Consider the following 8465-nt stretch of genomic DNA (forward strand, 5'->3'; position numbering starts at 1 on the left):
GGTAGTACCGCCGGAGGGTCAGCGGTAGTACCACTGCAGCCAGCGGTAGTACCGCCGGAGGGTCAGCGGTAGTACCGCTGGAGCCAGCGGTAGTACCGCTGGGCTCGGGCTGTAAGTGGGGGTAACGGTCTGATTCCTTCCCCCACTATATAAAGGGGGTCTTCTTCCCCCTTGGCCTCATCTATCCGTTGAGCTCTTGTTCTACCTCCATAGTTGACATTCTTAGAGCTTGCTTACTCTCAATCCCTCCAATGATTCTTGCTTGTTCCTAAGGGAAAAGAGAGAGGAGATCTAGATCCACATCTCCACCAATCACTTTCTCCTCTATGTGAGGGGAACCCCTTGGATCTTGATCTTGGAGTTCTTTGTGAGCTCCTTGTTCTTCCTCTCATATTTCTCCATAGCTTTCGTTGTTGTGGAGGGATTTGAGTGTGAGGGACTTGACCACTTCGTGTGTTCTTGCCATTGCATTGATTGCACCGGTTTGAGTTCTCCACGGTGATACGTGGAAGTGAAGTTTGAGAAGCTTATTACCTTTGGTACTTAGTACCCTAGATATTGTTCTTCGTGGATGCTTTGGCGTCCTAGAAGCTTGGTGGTGTCTCGGAGCTCAATCATTGTGGTGTGAAGCTCCGGGCAAGCGTTGGGGTCTCCAATTAGGTTGTGGAGATTGCCCCGAGGAATTTGTACGGGTACCGGTAACCACCCCCAAGGGTTGCCACGTGTACGGGTTCGGTGACCGTCCCCAAGGTTTGCCATTTGTACGGGTTCGGTGACCGCCCTCAAGGGTCCCTTAGTGGAATCACGGCATCTTGCATTGTGCGAGGGCGTGAGGAGATTACGGTGGCCTTAGTGGCATCTTGGGGAGCATTGTGCCTCCACACCGCTCTAACGGAGATTAGCATCCGCAAGGGTGTGAACTTCGGGATACATCATCGTCTCCCCGTGCCTCGGTTAGCTCTTACCCGAACCCTTTACTTATGCACTTTACTTTGTGATAGACATATTGTTTATTGTAATATATCTTGCTATCACTTAGTTGTTTATCTTGCTTAGCATAAGTTGTTGGTGCACATAGGTGAGCCTAGTTGTTTGTAGGTTTTGTGCTTGACATATTAAACGTTAGTTTTATTCCGCATTTGTTCAAGCCTAAACCTTAATTATTTTAAAGCGCCTATTCACCCCCCCTCTAGGCGACATCCACGTCCTTTCAACAGCCCGATGCCGATGTTCCAGAAGATTCCTTTTTCTTTCCGTTTTCGTCGTGTGGGTATTTTCATTTGTCGCATCATCATCGCACCATTGACATCATCTGCATTGCATCGGCGTCTCCGTTGCCGCCCGTATTCAAAACGTGCATCCGTTGTTAGTTGCCGGTTCTCGCCATTGTCCGTTCTGAGCCCGACTGCACTCGCACGCGCCCGCGGCATCGTCGAAACCTTGTTTTTAAAGTGCGTTTAAAACTTTCTCTGATCGGGGTGAAACTTGGCATGTGGTCGTGATTAGTTATAGCTAGGCCGCCTGTCGAATTTCGTCGCGATCGGAGTCCGTTTGGTACCCGAACGGTCGACCGTAGCGGCACCGTATTCGGTCTACCGTCGGACGTCTATCGGTGTTTTAAAAAAATTGTTGCCGCGCCGCCCGTTCCCCCTCTCATCTCCGGATATCCCCTCTACACGGCCGCGTACCCATACCCGCGTTAGGAATCGTCCGAATCCGACCCCGCGGTTGGATCTGGAGCGCGATTCCGGTTAACCTAGTCCCCCCTTTTTCCTATAAATAGACCCCCATGCATTATTTAGACAAACCCTCTCTCTCTCCCTTGGGATCCGTGCCAACCCTAATTCCCTAGCCGCCACCTCGCAGCCTCTCCTCCTCCCTCCTGCCAGCCGCGAGGGCCCGCGAGCCCGAGGCAGGCCTGCCCGAGCCCATCTGGGCCCGAGCCGCCGCCGCCCCCGATCTGCTCCAGATCCCGCGGCCTCGTCCCGCCGCCGTGTTGCGCCGCCGCCGGAGCACCTCCCCGTGCCCCCTCGCCTCCAGCCGCCGGAGTGACACCCGACCGGAGAGGCTCGCCGGAGCAGCCGGTTTCCCGAGTGCCCGCGTCACCCGCCGCCAGCCGCCGCCATGGCCGTCCTCCTCCTGTGCTCGCGCTGCCGCCGGGATTTGACCTCCCGTGCATGGATCCGGCCAGATCTGGCAGCCGCCCTCGCCCCCGCCCCAGGTCCGGCCGTCACCGGAGCCTGCGGCCCCTTTGTCGGCTCCCTACTGCGCCGCCATGAGCCTGCAGAGCAGAACGACGACGCTGCAACCGCCCGTTCGCCGCGACCCTTCGTGGGCCTCACCGAGTTGACCTCCAGCGCCCCCAGAGGCCTGCCCCTCCAGCCCGCTCCTGGGCCGGCCTCCCGTCGCGCCAGCCGGTGCCCCGAGGCCCAGCAGCAGCAGCCCCCATCGGCCTGTCCCGCGCCTCGCCCGTGGGCCGCCTCCTCTCCGCGTTGACTCCGGCCCAAGGTGAGCTGCTCACTATCCCCCGCCTAGGCATAGCTTAGATCATTCGCTCCGCTCCGCTAGGCCCGTTAAGCGTCGGATTCGGCCCGAGTGGCATTTTTCTATTATCTGGCGATTTATTAATTCCAGAGTAATTGCTAGATTTTCTTTTGCCCGTAGTTTCTAATCCGTTTGTCGGATCGCGATGAATTAGATATGTATTTCGTGTAGATTTTCGTGTAGAATCCGATTATCCAACTTGCATAAATGTTTGGCAATATTTATCGTGCCGTGAGCATGGATTAACGTGCTGGTCCAATAGGATAGACGCCCGCATTATTTTCGTGCGTGTCCGGATTGCCCGAACCCCGTAGATAAAAAGTCCACGTTTTAGGAACCCCTTTGCCATGAATTTTTGAGTAGACGTTGGTATTTTTGCGTGTAGGGATTGCCGGTAGTTTAATTTTCCGTGTATAGGTAATTTTCTCGCATCTACGTGTGGCATTATTTTTGTTGTGCAACCTCACATATTTTATATGTTTTCGGGGTAGAAAAATCCATGGGATTTTTCTGTGCAATTAGTTTTAGCTTTTGAGTAAGTTAGTTCGTGCGATATTTTGCCGTGATGCCCTTTTGTTTAATTCGTAGGATTTATTCCGTGCTCCGTTTGATAAAGTTGTCAACTAGAGATTTGGTCTTGGATGTTTTGTTTAGCCCCTGGCATTTTTGGTTGCAATAGAAATGCATGTTTAGGAGTTGTTTGCTTGCTCTCAAGTTGTTAGAAATAGTGCTGTTTTGGAGTAGCTGAAATATTTCTAAGTCTGGAATCTGATATATTTTGTTGCTGTCTTGTCTTGCTTCTATCTTGTGACGTGTAGCTCTTTTGGGGTTGGTCCAATGGAGTTAGTTGTACCCCTTGTGTTTCTCTAGCATGCTGTAAAGTTTCATGCCATTTGGAGTCCTGTAGCCATAGGTTTTGCTGTTATCAATATAGCTTCAGATCGAAAACTGCACTTTCATGAGGTGTAATTTTCACTAAGTTTGAAATAGTGTGTGAGATGCCATTTTGTGTCTTCTTTTCCTAGTGCTCCTTGCTGCCATGCTAGTTGTTGTTAGTTGTTTGTAGTAGTGCGTCTTGCCCTCTTTCATGCCATGCCTTGCTTGGGTTTATCGGAGTTGTGTAGCTCGTAGATGTGGGGCGTAGAATATGCTATGCGGCTGATTTTGGCAGCTTGTAGTGATTTCTCGTTTTGCTCGTAGATTTAGATCCGTAGCTCCGATTTGATCGTGTTCTACATGAAACTTTCTTAGAATCTCGTGTAGTTTCATTTTTCTCTTGCTGGTTGTTTGTTTTGAAGTGCTCGTAGCCGTCGTTGCACACATATTGCATTCATGCCATCATATCTTGCGGTGCTTGTAACTTTTGAACCGTAGCTCCGTTGGAAATGATTTCTATGTGTAAATTGCTTGAAATGACGCGTAGAATCACGTGAATCTATTTGTTTTGCTGTTTAACAACTAATTAAATGTGTTAGTTCAGATCTGGACAGAATTGTAAATCAACATGTGAGGTCGTCTCGGAGATGCTATATGACATTTCCGACCTCATTTAAAATGCCCTAGATAGGTGTTTAATTACGCTTCACCTTTTGCCATGTTAACCACATTTAATATTGCCGTGTATCTAATCGCGATATAACTAAATAATAAGCGTGGAGTTTCGTCAATATGCAACTCGTTGCATATTGAACTGCACTTAAGGTGTAGTGTTTGTTTGAGTGAATTGTCATGCCGTGAGTTGCTTGCATTCAGCTGCTCATGCATCATATGTGTTGTGCATCGTGTGGTGAATTCTGTGTGTTGATTTGCGTTTCTGGTTTGCTTCGTCTCGATAGAGTTCCGCAACGTGTCGGATTGAGAGGACCCATTCGACTACGTCGGTTCGTCTGCTTCACGGAGGCATTCTTCTTCCAAGCGGGATCTCAGGCAAGATGATCATTTCCCCAGATACCATTACTATCATTGCCATGCTAGTTTTATCGCTGCTATCGATTATGTCTCGTTGCCTACCACATGTTAAATATCAGCCTCCCAACAATGCCATGATAACCTTCAACCTGTTCAACCTAGCAAACCACTGTTTGGCTATGTTACCGCTTGCTTAACCCTGTGTATCGTTGCTAGTTGCAGGTGCAGTTGCTTCCATGTGAAAGCATGGGTTCCTTGTTATATCACTATATTAAATGCTATTTAATTTAATGCACCTATATACTTGGTAAAAGGTGGAAGGCTCGGCCTTTCTAGCCTGGTGTTTTGTTCCACCTTTGCCCCCTTAGTTTCGGCTACCAGTGTTATGTTCCATAATCGAGCGCTCCTAACACGATCGGGGTTGTTATGGGGACCCCCTTGATAATTCGTTTTAGATTAAAGCTGGTCTGGCAAGGCCCAACTTTGGTTCTACATTTGCCCAACATAATAATTTTGATAAATTGAAATGCATAGGGAGTTAGCGCTACCCGAGGAGTAATTTTACATAAACAGGGGGGGCCAGTGCTGATGGTGTTGGTCCCAAACGGTCTGCCCGCGGGGCCACCGCGAGGAAACTCGAGGTTTGGCACTCGTAGCTAGTTCCATCCGTCGTGTCCTGAGAACGAGATACGCGGCTCCTATCGGGTACGTCGACACATCGGGCGGCCTTGCTGGATTAGTTTTACCTTTGACGAGATATCTTGTGCATCGGGATTCCGGTGATGCTTTGGGTAATCTCAGAGTTGAGGTTTTCCACTAGGGAATCCGACGAGATCGCGAGCTTCGTGATTGAGGATTTCTATGCGGCTTGTGGTAATTTGTGATGGACTAGTTGGAGCACCCCTGCAGGGTTAAATCTTTCGGAAAGCCGTGCCCGCGGTTATGTGGCAACGTGGAAAGTTTGTTTAACACTGGTTCTAGATAACTTGGAGTTAATTCAATTAAAATACGCCAACTGTGTGCATAACTGTGATTTTCTCTTTCGTGAGTTCTTTCTCCGATCGAGGACACGGTGGGGTCATGTCTGATTTAGGTAGGTGTTCAGGATCATTCATTTGATCATCCGTAGTTCACGTCCGCTAAGTGTAGATCTTCCCCCTCTTATTTCTTGTACTCGTAAGTTTAGCCACCAAATATATTCTTAGGCGCTGCTGCAACCTCACCACTTAACCATGCCTTACCCATTAAGCTTTGCTAGTCTTCATACCTTTGGAAATGAGATTGCTGAGTCCCCTGTGGCTCACAGATTACTACAACCCCAGTTGCAGGTACAGGTAAAGGTTACTTGATGCGAGCGCGTTGATTGTTCATTTGGAGTTGCCTCTTCTTCTTCTTCTTCATCGATCTAGGATGGGTTCCAGGCCGGCAGCCTGGGATAGCAAGGATGGACGTCGTTCTTCTTTTCTCGTTTGTTTTCGTCCGTAGTCGGACCCTGCTCTTACTCTTGATGATTATGTAATGTACTGATGTGACTCTGATGTAGCTTGTGGCGAGTGTAAGCCAACTCTATATATATCTCTTCTGTTCAGTACATGTACTTGTGACGATATCCATTCTTGCGACACGACGAGATGCGCTTCTATCCCTGACAAGGCCCTCGTGCCAAATTGAGGATAGGGTCGCATCTTGGGCGTGACAAGTTGGTATCAGAGCCGTACCGACCTAGGAGCCCCCTTGATTGATCGAACTTGGCCGAGTCGAATCTAGTAAAAATACTTTGAGTCTAGTTATATATCGGAGAGTAGGATTCTTTTTTCTCCTCTTCTATGCTCTGGTGAGGAATCTTGACGTAATAATTTACTCTACTCCTCTTCCCAGTCAAATTTTTTTTAGGATCATGCGGATATTTTTGGAATCTATATGATGCCGATGTGACGGAGTTCTGTCTTGGTGCCTCCTGTCTGACTTGATTTTCTTTCGGGGAGTTGAGCTCCAGGGGATTCTTGAGCACATCGTTATCATTCAGATTTCTTAGTATCTCAGGACGAAGGATGTTCGTAATTGCTTCAATACTAGTAGTGGCGAGATAACCCCGATGTCCCGAGTACTGGTGCAGATTGTTCGGGAGTACTGCCATACTTTGTATCGTTGTGATCACGAGGGTCTGTAGTAGATGAAGGTCCGAGATTCTGGTTGTGTGTTGACGGATGTGATACAAGTGACGGGTTAGTATAGGAGTTGTGTGATATTACTCCTTGTATCCGTGTACCAGATTGCATGACCACATATTTCGGGAATTCATAGGTGGGAATTCAAGTAGTTGCTTATAGGACAATCTTCCAACAAATGCATGATGTTAGGTTGGGGTTTGACATCTAGTGGATTCATTTGTTCACGGTCGACTTACAGCGGTACACGTTGTGTCTTAAAGAGTTCTTGTAGCTTGCTACGACTCGGGGACACTTCGTATGTCGGGTGCACTGTCTTGCACTTGATGACTACTGTAAAATCGAGCCCGTGCGATCCTGTCCACGAAAATATCGGACGAAATCTTTCTCATGAGTTTGTTCTGGCTTGTTTCATAAGCCTCACCCTTTGTTTTGTTTTATTATGGTAATTCAGTTGCTCCGATGTCAAGTGGTGATTTCAGATCTTTTCTAAGCAGTGTTCTCATATTCATATGAGAGTGCTAATCCTTCTGCTCAATCAGTCGTCTTGTCAATTCTTGTCAACCGGAGTCGTCATGTTAATTCTTTTCCAACCGATGTGCTTCTATTCACTGAATTCAATCCTCTCCAATTTGTGCAAGGTCATTCTCTCATTTTATTCCGGAGTTCAACTCATCTAGCCCAAGTTGTCTTTGTTTTTCCCCGCCCTCCCGCCCTTTTTCTTCAGTGATTGGATTTCATCCAACCGCATTTCATTTCAGTGATGCTTCCGCTATCTTTTCTTCCTTTCGTAACCGGTGATTCATTGTGAAGATTCTCAGGAGTCGAGTTCATCATTTCTTCATTTTGTTCCTTTCCGGTGAATTTAATTCAGTTGTCCGTGTTCATCATATCCTTTTCATCCTTATAATTTTTCCCATGTTGGAAATTCTTATCACTCTTCTTGTTATTCATTCCTCTCTTTTCTATCCGGAGCGTTGAAGTTACCTCAGAAGTTTCTTGTTTTCAATTCTTTAATTATTTCGAGGTGCTAACCTCATCTAGTTTTCTTATTCCGGTGCAATATCTCTCGTTCTAGCAATTGTTTCAACGGTGGTTTCTTTGAGTGGGCCCATAACCCACAGGTTTTTTCCCAGGATCTTTTAGCTCTTCTAATCATCCGGAGATCCTTAATTCTTTTTCAACTATGACGTAAGTATGAATTTCATCAGTCACATCCCTTCTTCAAGATCTATTTGAGTTAATTCTCATATTTGGCCAACCTTGCATTCTTCATTATTCCGGAGGTCTCAGTAATTCTTGGTGTTGTTCTCGATCATTCTCAGCTTGCTATCCGACGGAGTGTTTCTCTCGAATCTTGGTTCATTCTCTTGGATATTAATCATTTCAGCTTGGTGCCATCATCTTAATTGTTCCAATCATGAGTAATCTATTTCTTGCTATCCGGTGCATTTCTAAGTTGTTTTTATTTCTCGATCCTCCGAAGGCCATCATTTTGGAAGATTCTTCGTTCTCAGCTTTCAGCTTTCATCCTCAGTTCTTCACAATTGTTGTCTCTTCATTCGTCTCTCGATTATCCGGTGTCGTGTTTAAGTTTTCTTCTCTTAGGTGGATCATGATCTCTTCGTTATCTTGCATCTCCATTAATTCTTGGTATTCCCATTCAATTGTGAATTCTCACCGGTGCCTCTTTCAAGATTTCTTCTAGTTTGTGCTCATATCTCTCCTTATTCATTTCAAGAAGAATAAGTTGTATGCTAATTTCGTTGCTTGTCATCAATTAAACTTGATGAAGGATAAGCATAACATAATTCTTATTCTTGTTCACAGTAATCTGAATTCTTC

This window comes from Hordeum vulgare, chromosome 5H (assembly GCF_904849725.1).
Source record: "Hordeum vulgare subsp. vulgare chromosome 5H, MorexV3_pseudomolecules_assembly, whole genome shotgun sequence".
Lineage (NCBI taxonomy): Eukaryota > Viridiplantae > Streptophyta > Magnoliopsida > Poales > Poaceae > Hordeum > Hordeum vulgare.